Source organism: Grus americana, chromosome 1 (genome assembly GCF_028858705.1).
Source record: "Grus americana isolate bGruAme1 chromosome 1, bGruAme1.mat, whole genome shotgun sequence".
Taxonomy (NCBI): domain Eukaryota; kingdom Metazoa; phylum Chordata; class Aves; order Gruiformes; family Gruidae; genus Grus; species Grus americana.
In genome coordinates, this window is record NC_072852.1 from 104,749,449 (window position 1) to 104,765,457 (window position 16,009).

Below are 16,009 nucleotides of genomic sequence, written 5' to 3' on the forward strand. Positions count from 1 at the left end.
TGTTGATGTGAGTAGCAATAAAGGTGGCCTTTAGAAGGGGAAAATTACTAGGAAAAAGAAAATGTCTGCTGGAAAATACTGCCAGAGGAAGGCCTGCCAGCCTGGAAGTTGGAGCCTGGGAACTAGCCCTGTGAATCAGAAACATCCTTGAGAAGTGCAGCTGGCATCTTTGAAGTACAACTGGGGGCCGTAGAAGCCAGAGACACCCTGAGATACCACCAGTAGGTGCAAGAACTAGGAAGTGAAACAGCTATTTATCGTCTGAGAAGGTGGAAAACAGTCTGGAAAAATAAAATTGCTCTGAAAAAAACCAGGAAACAACATCACCTGTTGGCTGTTGCAGGTGAAAAATTGAAATTAACAGAATCTATTGGCTGCTCGAAGTAGTATGTCCTAAGCCCTCTTATGTTATAAAAGGATTTAATTTTTATTCCAAATGGAGCTTCTCATGTTCACAGGGTGAGAACATCCCGTGCTGCACATACTTTTCCTTTTCCCTAAACTGGCTGAATTTTCCGCAGGGGCTTTCTAGAAGAGCTTGGACTCTTCTGAGGATGCCCAGCTGACTCCAGGCTCTGTGACGTGGATCACCTCTGAAGGGAGGCTCTGTCTCTTATCTTACTGGTCCCCCTTTGGACCCCCTTTTAGGGGGGATATATCTCTATCTCTAAATAAGTAACCTATTATATCTGTTGTTATATTTTTGATAAGTTGCTTCACTTATGATAAGTTAATAGCAAATTGCAATGGTATATACCTACTTGGCTGTTGCTTTTATTGATTGTTCCTACACCTTTAATTGTTATTATATTATTGCTGATAGTAATTTATAATAGTTTTTTTATATATATATATAAATATATAATATTTGTATTGGTAGTGGTGATTTTGTGGTGTACTTGCTACTGGTGATTTGTGTGGTATTTGAGGTAATCTGTAATAGAGAAATTTAGAGGATACAGCTTCCATGTTCTTGTGTATTACAGAATATTAGAAACTCACAGTGGTGATCTCTATACATCCACAGATCGGATAACCCTTTAGGTAGTGACAGTTGTGCATGATTGCTTGCTTCTTTATATGAATTTTTTATTCAGATTCAAACTCATCATTTTTTAAATCCAGGCATATTGATCTATTTTAATGAATAACGTTTGTGAAAAATGTTTTGCCTGTGCTGTCATGCCCTGATGACATATGATGTTGAAACAGATATTATTTTGCTGGAACTGGTCTGAATGAAAGAGAGCTATTGCCTTGCACTAGGGCATCTTCTGGGTGTTCACCACCACGTCACTTCTTTTTTGGGATGCCAGGTTAAGCTGCTATGTTAAATCCATTCTGACAATCCTTATATAGTATTAGGGAGCCATCCAGCAATACAATCAGTTACCTTTTAATAGATATAAATTCTTAAAAACCCAATGACTTTATTTGTTTTCTCCATTAACAAAGTACTTCCTTTTGGTGCTTTTTTAAGTACCTAAAGGAAAGTACAGCGAGGCTTTTAATAGCATTATGTACCTTAAAGATACGAAGGGCATTTCTAGATATAATTTTGTAGTACCGGGAATGAAAGCCAGCAGTGAAGCATCTAAGCAGCATTAAGAATTTTCAGAACTTGTGTTGCAAGGCTCTTGGGAGATTACATTTCCTTTTCCATTACACTTGAACTTTGTCACTTTTAACCATAATATTTTCACATCTAATGATTTCTTTGACCTATGAGAGGAAACCAGCAGTAACTGTAAACCTTATTTTGTGACTATATCTTTCCTTTCTTTGAATTGTTCTAATCTCCACTTTGCTGTGAAGAACAATGAAATTGCCTGCAAGTCTCCATCAATATCCATGTTAATATTAATACTTACTTTTCAGCCTGGAACTGTAAGACTCACTGTGACTGTGACTGACTCACTCCACTTAACTTCGATCTGCTTCACTTTCTGTCTTTTTTATTTTTTTCTGCCTGTTGTGGACACATCTTCAGCTATGGCCTTCCTGTAATAATTTTCAAATTTTTATTTTAGACAAATAACTGGTGAGCTACAGGTAATGATAAATTGACTCTTTGATTTAATGTAGAGAGGTTATATTACTAGAAACTTCTGAACCATGTTTTCAAATAAGGATGAAATCTGGCACAAAGACATGTCTTTCCAGCCTAGGTATGTTATGTGGTAAGCTAAATCCTCTTGCAAAGCAGGTTTTCTGAAAAAATGGTGTGCAGGGCCAAAGAGATAGCTCAGTGTCTAGTCCTCAATTCTCTTATGTGTCTTAGAAAATGCTCCTCTTTGTTAAGGCCTTTGTGGGGAAAAAGGACTAGAAATTCAATCAGAAAAGTTCTCAAGATGTATGTTTTTAGAAGCTCCTTTAAAAAAAAAAAAAAGCCTAGTGATTTGGAGAAAAATAATGTTCCAAGAGCTCTTATCCTGCTGTCATTTAGTGCCTTGAGAGTGTTATTATACTTCCACATGTTCTTAATCCCTGTATCTTCTCTGGTTTGGATTTACAAGATTGAAAAGGAAAGCATTTACAAACATGATCTCATGTCAGCTGAAAAGTCTGGAGAGAAGATTTGATCATATCACATTGAGATAATCTAGTAAATAAGAAGAACGACTAAGCAAAAAGCATTTTCCAGTGTCAGTCGTTCTTTTATTTTGAAATATTCTTTACCTATTAACAGTACTGAATTAGGTGAAAAGCAAAACTTTAAATGCCACCTCATACGTAAGAAATCAGATTTCAATTTAAAAGATAGAAAAATTGGAAATTTTATCTAATTCCTGTTAATTTTTTTGAAAAACCAGAGCCAAAGTCAAGCTTCTGCAGATAATCTTGGTTTATTTTCATTGAAGGGCTATGGTAATAATAATACAAATGGACAGATACCTTTCTCTGTATATTTGTATCATTTTTTTCCTGAAAATAGATGCTATATTTTGTGAATGTAGGTATTTATCTCTACAAGACCTGAGCTGATCTGTTCTGTTGAAAGGCACTGGACTAACAGCTGTGAAAAGCATAATTCTTTATTTAATTAATACACAGAACTCGATGACATTTTGGTGGTTTTTTTGTACATTGTTCTACTAGCGAGTCTCAGCTCTGCTCTACGGTAACCATCTATATCTCAAGATTTACAGTTTATCTATGTATAACCATCAAGTTTTAATCAACTTGTACTTCGCTAGTGATGCCAAAGTGCTGAATGTCTCTAAAGATAAGTCCTACAGTCTTTGGATTCATCAGTGAAAAGGCAAGTTCGTCACAAGTTTTGGCTTTGTAGAAGAGTTTTTACAAAGATAAAGATTTAACATAGGACACAAAACAGGCATTAGGAGACTGTCCTGGTTAAAGTTGTCATTTAATTTTGAGTTAGTTTATTTGAAATGCCATTATAGTGAGAATCAACAGGATCTATTATTAAAAAGAATCTTCCTACAAAGAAGATGGGTTGACCACCAAAGACTACTGCATATGATTCAGATGGTTTGGATGCATATGGTATATACTATAGTTATTGATGTACGTTTCTTTCTTACAGGCATAGTCTTTGATGTTTGTTCTCACCATTTCATTAAGCAAATTCTTTCTCATTTTAAATGTAATATGCATAGTAGTCTTTCCACTTCCATGGATATGGATTCTATCTTTATTTAATCCACACAGCTTTTACAAATAAATCTTAACTTCTAAATTAAGAAAGGGGTGGTTTAACATTGCTTGTTTATATGCAGGCAGAAATACCTTCTCTGTGATTTTTTTATAATGTTGTTTGTAAGCTCTGGAGATACTAATGTTAATTTCATCTCTGTTATACTCCTGGATAATCTGTTCTGTGGCTTTGTGCATTGCTGCCATACAATGTTCAGAGGGTTTTTTCCTTAGTGGAGCCTGTTGTTTACTCTTGCTATCACTAAAGCTTGTTATCATTTATCCTGCTCATTCAGCTGCAAGGTTCAATCCCTGTCCATCAAGTTTCCTTAAGGCCCCACGTCTTTACTTGCCTGAAACTGTTATAACATAACTTCCTATTTTTATTTACTAGCATAATCTGGTTTTAGCTTAGAAAGATAATAACTGATCATGTGTGTATGAACATTTATAGCTTACTTTGTGTTATGGTGTAGCGTTTAGTATTTAGGAAACTGAAAAATAAAGGAAGTGCAAGGGTAAAGCAAAAAGGGAAAACTGTGGAACAGAATATAACAGGAAAAATATAGATATTTCAAGCCAAGATTTCTAATAATTTCCTTTTCTAGGAAGTGAAATGAAATGGGCTTAGCTCCTGACTTGGCTTGATCATCGTGCAGATGATGGGGATATGGGAGAATAAGAAACTTCTTTACCTGACTGTGCATGGACTACCTCAACACCAGGCTCTGTCGTGCAGGAGTAAGTACATGTCATGTAGTCATTCTTTCTCCCACCTATAAGAGGGTGGACAAGCCAGCTGTCTTTATCCCCTGCATCATATTGATTGGAACAGCTGAATTGACGAGGAAGAAAGAGGTCGAGCAGCATTGGGGTATGCAATGGTGTGAACTGGAAGCAATCTTCTTAGACTGGCATAAAATGAGAGCTTGTGTGTAGTCTTTTCAGAGTCCTTTGAGTCCTCTGGGCTGTGAGTTGCTGACAGCTGATTCCAGAAATAATATTCCATTCCACATAACATAAGGGGTTAGTTCGTGGTACCAGTTATTGAAGTAGGCAAAATAGACGTGGCATCCGTGAAATGATCTGTATTTCTAAGAAAGAAACGTAACTGAGCGAAGAGGCAGTTATGCCACCACTGCACTACACCTGTTCATTACACACTGGTCTATAAAAACTATTTCTGGGATGAAGTACTGCATAGCTGAAATAGGAAAGGTTCAATCAGGTGCTTAACTTACAATGCTGATTTTTCAAAACCAGAAGGCTGATCTGAGCTTGCAGATGTGCACACAACTGCATCTGTGCATACAAAACTGGTATTTGTATATGAAATCATTCCATATGTACATGCCATTTATGGGAGGCACAAGTCAGTCTCCAAGTTCTTCAGTGTAATCCTTAAAACCATTTCCCAATATACGGCTTCCTCAGAAAGAATGACAGTTTCTAATAATTATCCAAGCTAAGCATTTGCTTAACATCCTTTGCTAAAATGGATTTTAAAAAATTGTGTGGTGAGATTGTCACTGTGACTAGATTTTGACTTAACTCTGAAACAAGACTAGAAAGCAATGGGTTGAGAAAATGAGCTTTGTATACTGGCAACACAGGAAAGAAAAATAATGTATACTGGCATTTCTAACATGGAAATTAAAGTTTTTTTCACTATGTTTATCCCAAATATATATTTAATGGTATGCCTTGATTCATAGCAATCTTTCAGATACCTTTGCTGTCAGAGTGTTTCATAATGGCCAGATTATTTTCTACCGTATTTCGCCCTTAATTTCAATGGCAATCACAGCTGACTCTGCTTCCTTTTCCTTCCAGAAAAGTATGTATGCAAAATACTGAGAGTTTTATACTTGGTTAAAGAGGCAGGAGCTTTGCCGTGCTATCATCATGATTAACCAGATGACCAGAAATGGCTAGCACTAGGAATTGAAGGGCTGTCCCAGATTAGTCCTTGAAGTTCTTAGGATGAATTTAATGTAAGATCTAAAATAGCTTTTAGGTAGGAACTCTTCATTGTTAGCATCTTAACATTTCATTAAGAGATTAGACTATGGCTCTTCAGTTCACCATTGGTCTATGCTTTGCCTTTGTCATGTTTCCTATCTGAAAAACCCAGTGCTGAAAACCAGAGGAAGATGGTATTGCTATTAGAATCTCTTATCTTATGGTAAAGCTTTTTTGTCTGTTATCGGTTCATGTTATTTTTATGAAATATTGCATTGATGAAAAATAAATAAATAATATGATTTTTGTAAAATAGCTATACAAATTCCAATTATTGTACCTTCCACCTATTCCAAATTTCTGTTCTAGTTATATCCAAGCTGGTCTGGTTAAATAAAAAATCATTAAGATCTAATAATCAGAACTTTTCTGTTGCCTATTATATGCTAACAGCAGAAATGGCTGCAGTTTTTATATAAATATGTTATTGGTCAGTTGGTAAAAGACATGTATGACAATTGCCATGTAAATTTGACTTGTCATTTAAATGTTGAACTAAAATGTCATCGACTACTATAGAGGTTGCACCATACAAAAGAAGCAAAACAGAGTACCAGGCAGGACATGATATGTGGGATGTGTCCTTTACCTGACAAGAGAGATTTACTTTCAGTAAGCTTTTTGAGAAAACACACTGTTGGTGAAATTCACTGTTTTGTGCTATTGACAACATTCCTCTTTCCCCGAATATAATAAATGTTCAGGGTTTTTCTCACACAGCACTCTACTGGCTGTGGTCCTGTTAATGCCGTTTAGGGTGCTGCAAGCCTTTTTTGCTGCGAGGGCATGCTGCTGGCTCATGTTGAGCTTGCTTCCTACCAAGACCATAAAGTCCTTTTTTATCCTTTATTATCATTGTAGGTGCCATGATTTGGAGTAAATTCTGTCCCAAAGAGTTAAAGGAGCATAAGGCCGCACTATGAAAAGGAATTGGTGGAAAAGTAATATTGAGGTCAGTATTCCTGTACATCCCATGAGCTTCCTTCCTGATACTGATTTTTCTGGGTCCTTTCATTATCTGACAGAGAAGACAAAAGACAGCTTTTATTACCCTAGAGAATGATGATTTTCCAATCTGTTAGACTGAATGAATAGTTGTGCCACATTCACATAATTTCTGTGAGGTTTGCATTTATCAGGAAGTCCTGGTTGTGCCGTCTTCTGGGATAAGGCAGGGAGACATTATTTAAGAGCAAAATGTCTAAAAGAATCTGCATTGGCAGAAGAAAGGGGAATTATAAGCAGAAGAGAAAGTCTGACCACCCTATGCAAATGGCTGTTTATAGCTCCAAAGTTTAAAGTATCTAATAAATGAACAGTATTGTGAGAAAAAGTTCTTAAGAAAACCTCAAAAAACCCAAATACCACCACCACCCCCCATAAGGAAAGCAGTACCTGCCCCAAACAACTATTAAATAAAACAAATAAGCAATTCTTAATGCTTAATTAATTTGCCACAAAAACCTGTGTGTTTCCTGGAAAGAGTGCTGAATTTCCAGCATTTTTGAAGGACAGTATTAAAAATATGGGACATCTGGTAATTTCCCAAACTTTTTTCTTTATTTTTCCTATGACTCTCATGTTGATATGTAATAAATGCGCATGTATGTTTTGGAAATCAGTTGCTTTCTTTCCTCAAATCTCTCAGAAGCATGACAGCACATATCTATTCCACATCACAGTACTGAAAAAAAATGACAACCAACATCCGTCCCACAAGAGACAAATTGTAAATAGAATTGGAGCTTACTCTGAAACTGCTTGGAAGAGCAAAACCGGCAGTGAAGTGAGTATGAATTTGCACTACGTTGACCTTGAGGCAGAAGCCCTGAGAGGTATAAACAGTGAAATGTAGATGGCCAGGAAAAAGTCAGTATAAGAGCTGGTGTGGTGTTGAAGGAAGCGTGACATTATATTTTTCTATGAGCTGTTATAAACACTTTCTTTAATAACACATGAAGAAACATAGTATACAAATATCGTTGTAGGCTTTCAATTGAATAAGGCCAGTTTAAAAAAAAATTTCATTTTATATTTCATTTCTAGTTTATTTTGCTGTTTCTCTATTCTTAATATTACAATACACATTATATGCTGCTCTCATTAAGTATTTAATGGTTCTCTTAAAAAACACTTCATAGTTTCCACATAAATAAACAAAAACTGTAATAGTTTACTTGTCATCATCCAGGTAGGTAATTCAACATAAAAGAAGCAACGCTACACATGCCTTCTCATGTTTCACAGTTTCAGAACATTAAGATGCACAGAGCAACTCAAGATACATGCTCATGCAAAATTACCTATTTCAAAATGACCACTATCGTCAGTGAATCAAAATTCATAATTCTCTTCTGTGGCTGTTTATTTGTTTACTCTCCCTTAAAGTGAAAGCCAGTTGCTGATGAACTCCATACTGCATAGAAAGACTGAAGACTGAAATACCATTTGTTCTGAAAGCATGTACTTCACATAAAAGGATATACAAGAAGGACCAAAATGAAAGGTGTAAATCTGTCCATCCATCCATCCATCTGTCCGTCCATCCATATGATACTTGCCCTTCTGCCCTTTTCCTGATATATTTAAAGGTTTCAATCTTGGTTTTTAAGTTCTATACTTCTGTCTGAAGGACATCATGAGTTTTTTTAACACATTCTGCAAATGAGGTGGCAGTTTCTCAGTTGTAGTCCATGAAAACTATTATTGCAGATTGATTGTTAACTTTTTCCTAGCAGAAAGTTTTATTGCACAGTAGGATCTTCTCCCCCCTTCATAGACTTGAAGTTAAAAATAAAATGTAGTTTGCACAGTTGTTACTGTATTTTCTCTTAGCATGTGACTGATATTTGGACAAAAACCACATTTCACTCCCCCTTTCATTTTATTCCAAAATTTCATTTTTTGCTACTGAATGTTCCTGAAGAGTATACATTAATCATTTGTTTCTTCTTCTTCTACAGCATTCCTGTCTTGCAATACATTTTTATCAACTCTTTTGGAGATATCAAGAAAAAAAATGTTGCATACCTGCCCACAGATCTTTATTTTGCTATACTCATTTATTTGAAAATAAAAGTTAACCTACTTGTGCTGACAGGTTTTGCTGGTCATTTGTTTAACGGAGCCTTGGGCTGTTTGACCATTTACTATTCTAGCTGAAGGCAGCTTATGGCATTTTCATCTGCCAGGCAATAATCACTATTACCTTATTCTGTGCTACTTGTTATCCAGGCCAAATGTGTTGAGTATTTTTGTTAATATGGAAAACCTCAAATGTTATTAGGCCTTTTAGACTATAAGAATGGTAAACACAAATAAAATAGTAGTCCAACTATCACACTCAAAAACTCTTTGAAATATTTTGAAATAGCATTCACATTTCTGGGAAATAGGTATGAACTAGAAAAATATTCCTGGAATGTGTTTCAAGTAAAATCTCCAGATCCATGCTGTCTAGAGAGGATTCTGTCAGCTAGAAGCACAAAAACTGTGATGATTAGGCTTTAGTCCCAAATCAATAATGAAGGCAGCTGCATTTCAGAAGTTGGCAAGGGTGTATTAAATACAGCTAAGAAAGAAATATATATTAAAGCTTATGTACCTATAAACAAGTTTTTATTCTTTCCTTTATGTTATATGGATCTTTGTGTGAAGGGATGATGTTCATTTTGAAGACAAAGTCTCTGAGACACTTTAATTTGCTACAAGCTTCCAGAGGAAAGGTCTAGTGACAAAAAGGATAACTTTACTTACAGTGATCTACTGAACGCTGCAGCTAGGCTGCTTACAGTATTGGAACGGCACATTCATATCTGTATCTTTGAGTACCTTTTCACTCCGCTGCAATCTATTGTGTAGACATATGCCATTTTCAGATGTTTGGGACCATATGTTCCTTATTTTAGGAGAATGTAGGCAGTCAAGTGTGATACAGAAGATTGCAACACTCATTGTGCAACCATGGCACATCCAATGTGTATTGTTCTCTTTACATGCATCAGGTCTGTGAAACAGCACGAAACAGAACATGTCTTCAGCTGTTCTGGAAATACCAGCTCTTTGGTTTGGAATAAATTAGCAACCTGGAAAGTCCTTTCTGGACAGTCAATATTTATGCCATTAATGGGTAAACTATTTTATTGGATATTTTATTGCTATTTTCATACATTACCTTGTTCACAAATCCAGCATTAAGGAGAGATACATTGAAGGAGCGATCAATAAAAGCTTGATCCAGCAATCAGCATAGCCAACCAGACACTGTTAAGAAGTGAATTTTGCTCTGAAACAATGCCTTCCTCTTAGTATATTGCTATAATTGTGCCTGCGATTGCAAACATTTATTTCACTGATATTAAGAACAGTATGTATAATTGAAATTGGACTGTTAGTACTGAAACAGAGAAACTTGTAAATAAAACAGACAGGAAGACCATCTTGTACCCATGTTGGGATCTGGCTGGGTATGTAAGATATATTTACTTAACTGAGTAAACAATATTTTGCATCCCACAGTGAGAGCATGAAACTGAAACAATTTTACTGAAGATCCTGCAAGGCTGCATTTGGCTTAAATCCTGTAGATACATAATATCAGCATAGTAACAAACCTTCATGTAGCCTAAGCCTGAATAACAAAAGCTATTATAATGTTCTTACTCTGTATACTAATGTAATTTGTTTAGTAACAGAGCTATAGTAACACATTTTGGAGTTTCTGCACAGTCTCTTGTATACCCTCCTCCCTTAGACACTGTTTTCATCCCATATTTGGTACAATTCTGGTCAGTAATGTACAGAACAGCGAACGTTGTTCTGGAGAGGAGACTGACATATTGCAGATGTACAAAAGGTAGTGAGCTGTGCAAACAGCCAAAAGACCCTAATTTCCATTATCACTGATTTACCAACAAAGTTTCTGGTGATATTATGTCCCTAAATTAATCTATCTGAAAGTAGCCTTCCTCGATACAGCTCTATGAAATTAGTTTGAAGCATTTGCTCTTCTCCAGAGATGCTCCTGCATTTGAATTAATACAATTTAAGAAAGGAGTTTCATGTTTCCTGATTCCCTTTAGGACTCAGGCTCTTTGGAAGATGTGAGCCCCAAAGCTTCCAAATCCTAACTTCATTTGAATCTACTTGCATAGCTCCTTTAAATTCCTCTGGAAAACTTTGAATTAAGGAATACCTTCCATGTAACTTCCTGTCACTTGGTCGCTTCAGGATCTAAATTTAAAATCTCAAAAAATGTTTGGGTTGGTTTGGGTTTTTTTCCCACAAGAAGAAAAATGATACACTTTAAAAGTCAAATGACGTTTTTTTGTTTTATTGTGACATATCAAGGGAGAAACAATTTTGAACTATTTCTTTAGAAAAGAGGAGAGAAAAGAGGTCTAAACTTGCTTTCTCCCATGGAAAATTTGAGTTTTGATAAAAATATGTTCTTCTGTGAGAATTTAATTTAAAAAAAAAAAAATTATTTCTTTCTCTGAATTCTAAGCACATGCCATAAAGAGAAAAAAATAGAACTATACATTCATGAAAATGCTCACATTTGAGTAGAGGCAAGACATAGGTCAACCAGGCAAAAAAGTTGCTTTTTTTAATCTGAAGCATAGCAACCATGCTCTTATTTAGTGTCTGGAAATTGCTGCAGTGGTTGGGGCTGTTGGAGCCAAACCTTGGGTTTGTATAACTAACTTAATAATGCTGCCTGTTCTGCTAGTATAATGTTGAAACTAATTATGGGAGTAATACCATTTGTATGTAATCTGATCTTTCATTATCATCAAAGTAAATGTCCAAGTATTACTAATTCTAAGAGCCATCTATCCAGAGCTTTTTAAATTTTTTTTCCCCCAGGATTCTGTTTTCCACTACATGTATCCAGATGTTTTTGATGCTTTCAGCACAGTTAGACTTCCAGGATGACCAGAAACAGTGTAGTAAACCATGGCGCTCATCTACAGGTATTTACTGAGCATCCCAGTTCCTTTTGCAGGGCATGAATGTCTAGAGCAACACCTGTAACGATAGGTAGTGGCTTGCTGTACCTTCAGGTTTGTTTCTAATCGTATGTGCTGCCTGCAGATTCTTATCTGTGTCCTTAGGCTCAGTTATGATGACAAAACTTTCATCTTAGATGTTCTTTCTGCCAGAAACATCCTCTGTGGAATTTTCAAAGTGCATTTCTTCTTGAAGAATTATGTTTTGAGATGTTATAATTGAGGATCTGCAGGAATCATCTTCTTCCTGTTGGGAAGGATGCACAGCGTTCTTTCATTGTTTCCTAAATCTTTCTTATATTCTATTGCACTGTCTTCTGTTTATTTTACTTTTTGGAGGATTTCTCTTTGTGATCTTCTGTGACTTGTACATGGGGCATAAGATGTCAGTTTTCTTAATTACCGTGGTCAGTTTACTTTACATCAGGAAGAATCTGTCTTCACATTTTATTTTCTAATTAAAATTAATACACCAAATTCAAACCTGCTGTAAGTATTGTATGTTAATTTCACTGGACACATTAGGCCCGATGATGCACCAGAGTTGTTTTGACTTGACAGAAAGAAGATCAACACATAAAAAAAATCAAAACTGTTTGTATTGCTGCTGTTGATAAAATTGCTCAACTTCAAAGACAGAAATGCTCTCATCTATTCGGTGAGAAATTAGGGGTTAAAACCCCCAGACTTATTATTATACGTATTGTTTGTATTACAGAACATATGCATCTCATATCTAACAGCTAACTTCTTAGTTGGATACTTTTTGTAAAAGCAGCTGAAAATAATTCTCATTGTAACTGATAAATCTGTTTCTGATCAGGCGACTTAAGAACTGCATTCTTCCTCTCTAGTGGCCAAACTCCACCCCACGTAGTAATCCCTTCTTTATAAGAAGAGATATCAAATCCCCTCCAACTGTTCTCTGTCGAGAAAAAGCTGCAGGCAGCCTCCTGCATCCCATAGATGACACAAGATCTCAAATTCTAATTTCTGAAGGCTTTCGGAGGCAATGCGTTCCTTGGATTATTCTGTGCCTGGATTGAATTGTTCTCTCCTCTGTTTCATTCCCTTTCCTGGACAAATTATCTCCCAATGATTCGTACACATTTTCTTTCATCTCATTAGAACAGATGTCCTCAAACATTTTGTCTCCTCTTTCTGTAAAATCTCATTACCACCTATGGAACATGGGTGCAGCATAGGAACTCTGGATTCTCAAATGGCATATATTTCTGTTGCTCAAAGGCTTTCACCCACAGCATGCCCTGAAAATACTTTAGAAGCCATTTAGAACAACAAAGCTTTTTATGTCCTTCTGATCTCATTAATTTAAACAAAAGTAGAGGAAAACTTAACTGTTGTTTAATGTCAGGCAGGCAAACAGCACTGACACTGTGCAGCCTGGGAAGAATCAACATTGCTTTTCAAGAGACCTGTATTTTGACTAGTAACTCCAGTGCTCAGAAAACAGAGCACAGATTCTTGGCACAAATATTTAATATTAAGGTTAAGTTTATGGCTGGGTCCTTTATTCACCTGTGACAAGGAGGAGAAAGATGACACATCACGAAGTGGCATGGATGTGATGCATACAAAGCAGAAGTCAGTGTAACTTGGGAGAAAAGCATCTTCTGTGCTTGCTGTGATACTAGAAAATAAAAGCCACCTAACCAACATTCCCAAGAATTAAGGTATAATTATTTTGTTTTGTGTCAAAATATAACACTTTTTGAATCACTGTATCAGTTCCTAAGATTATGTGGAAGTTGAGATTTTCTAGCCTCAGAAGAAAGTACACGTGTTTAGATAAAAGTAAAATCAATAAACCCACAAATCAGAATAAAGAAAAAGTTCTTATCTGTTTTTTTCCACACAGTTCCTACTCTTACCTGCCTTAAAAGTCCAATAATATTAAAAAAAAGTTTGAAGATGTGTTATTGTTTTCTAAGTAGTTACCACATATAAAAATCCTGTCTTTTTCTCTACCAAAGAATCATTACAGCTATAGCAACTGAAATGGCTCTGGGAATTTAAGTTTTCCTTACTTCTGCTATGCATAGAGGAAATTTGATTCTCATGATGACTTCCTTGTAATCATTCTGATAATGCAACACCTCACTGATTTAACTTTATGCATTTTGAGACTCTCTTCATTTTTCAGAGAAAGGTAAAGAAAGCTAGGTTCAATAATTTAGCCTCATGGTGGATACCTGCTAGGTGCTGTATGCTTTCTGGAAAATTAAAGAAATTAACAGGAAGGATGCACTGAAACTAGACAAGAACCTACAGCTGTGGGAGAGTCAGTCCTAATTTATGAAAAAGAAAAAAAAAAGAATAAAATAACATTTTAAATGAGATTAACTATTGTACTAGGGCACTTACGGAATCAGAATGTTACTAATAAACTGGGTTGTTCGAGTCATCAGTGATGTCTGGCAGGGACCTCAATCTTCAGTTCCATTTCTACTGACGATGGGTAAAGAACACCCTTTTGCAGCTGATTTCATCTGTCTGTTCAATCTTCTTCTCCTCCTTTGAAGTCAGAATTACCTAATTTCTCAGTTAAATCAAATGTCAGTTCCTGTTTTTATATTGAAAGAATAGTATAAGATGCACTGAACATTCAGTGCTTCAGTAGAGTGTTTATCTTTTTGTCTCATTGATTTTGTAGACAGTTTTCTCTTCCCTTCAATGTGCCTTTTCTCTTTGAGATGCCTACTGTGTTGTGCTGTTGTTTTTTTCACAATGCCAAAGCAGTATCTCAGCAAGCTTTAAGATGTGCACTTTATTATAACAAGGAAATGTCTCTCTGTCATGCAAGTGATTTTGGATCTTGTCTTAGAGGGATAATGCTGCATGGGGAATGGAGGTCAGATCAAATATATCGCATCAAACCTGCAGGTTCCAGAGAGAATGCCTTAGCTTTGTCTGGCTTTCAGATGAAACAGCCTGTTAATTGGATGCAAAACCGGAATGGCAAATAAAAAATGCTTCTTTGAGGAGCCATAGATTATGAAGATGAATTTCTGCACTGAAGATGCAGTACCAACAGCAATCTCACTACATAAACCCCCAAACAGCACTTTACTGTGCTGTATGTTATACAATGAATACTTTCTCGTTCTTTGGAACTGTCATCACTTAGGTGCTTATCTAGGGTATTCCGTGATTCAGAAATCACTGGATGAATCATTAACTTCACAAAGGCCTCTTTCATGTCACCCAAAATACAGGAGTACTTAATCCATAAACAAACCTATAATCCTTGGTTTCACAATTTCCTGAACTAACAACTGAACCTACCCCAGTGAGTCAGGGTGCTAATGAGAAAATTGAACGGAAGCTTCAGTGTTAGTGAATTAGGTTGAAAATGCTATTTCAGTCACTCAAAGAAAACTGTACTTCTCCCTCATTTCACATATAAAGTGGTACAATATGCCAAAAAAAAGCTTTGCTCAGGCTTGTGACTCAGAGTAGGGTGGGCTTGGGGGTATGTTGGGGACTTAGATGAGTTTGGACAGATTGCCGCAAAAATCCTTCCAGCTTTAAAGGAGAAATTTTAAAGGAGAATATTTGAAGATGTTTACATCTTTCAAAGGATTTAACATAAAGACAATAAATAAAAAACATAATGCAATGCAAACATGGCACAGAAGTATATTAATATAGCACAATATAGCCTTATATTGAAACTGATCAGAAAAAAAAGGAACTCCAATACTGAAGTGGCTTAGTTTTTAAATCATAAGAAACAACAGCAGATCACCAACCTGGTAGTGGATAAAAATAACTTTCAGAGGCTAAAGCTTCTGATTCTGGGGTTACGTTTTTGTTCAGTCCCACTGTAAATGTTGTTGTATGAGGATCTATCAGTCTCTTAACATTTATCTTACATCTTAATTTTAAGTTAGAGATTTTACTAGACTTTTGTATTCAAATCCAACAATTTAGTGATACTCAGCTAATAATCTGAGAGTGGGTCTATGGTTGGATATTAGTATGCTGTCAAGGTGGATGGAAAAAACTCAGGTACCTCAGAGCCTTTAAGTAAATCTGTCAACCCAGAAGCAGCTGACGTAAGCAGGTATCAGGTGTGCAACGTATTGTTACTTATGAAGTAATATACCTGGTGATCAGTTCAACAGCACAAAACATGCTGATAATCTTCTAACTACATTTGTTTCAAATAATCCAAATGAGGTAGAGGAAAATAACTTTTGAAAGTTCTTATCTTTATTTGTAGTGTTAATTATACTTCAGCAGATCAACTAGTGAACTGCATAGTTTTACTTCAGAGTTAAAATGCAGTTTAA

The 16,009-nt window shown here is 35.9% G+C and overlaps 2 long non-coding RNA genes across 2 annotated transcripts in view; both read left to right on the forward strand.

The window, feature by feature from the left end:
• The window catches only part of LOC129198948 (uncharacterized), a 44,172-nt gene extending 37,538 nt beyond the window's left edge, over positions 1-6,634 (forward strand). The window contains exons 4-5 of the long non-coding RNA XR_008574555.1: positions 4,269-4,401; positions 6,544-6,634. This is a non-coding gene — a long non-coding RNA (uncharacterized LOC129198948). The remainder of the gene's footprint in view (positions 1-4,268; positions 4,402-6,543) is intronic.
• Positions 6,635-7,352: 718 nt separating this feature from the next.
• Positions 7,353-8,779, forward strand: LOC129198955 (uncharacterized). The gene is made up of 3 exons (XR_008574556.1): positions 7,353-7,468; positions 8,071-8,188; positions 8,646-8,779. It is a non-coding gene; the product is annotated as an uncharacterized LOC129198955 (long non-coding RNA).
• Positions 8,780-16,009: the final 7,230 nt, after the last annotated feature.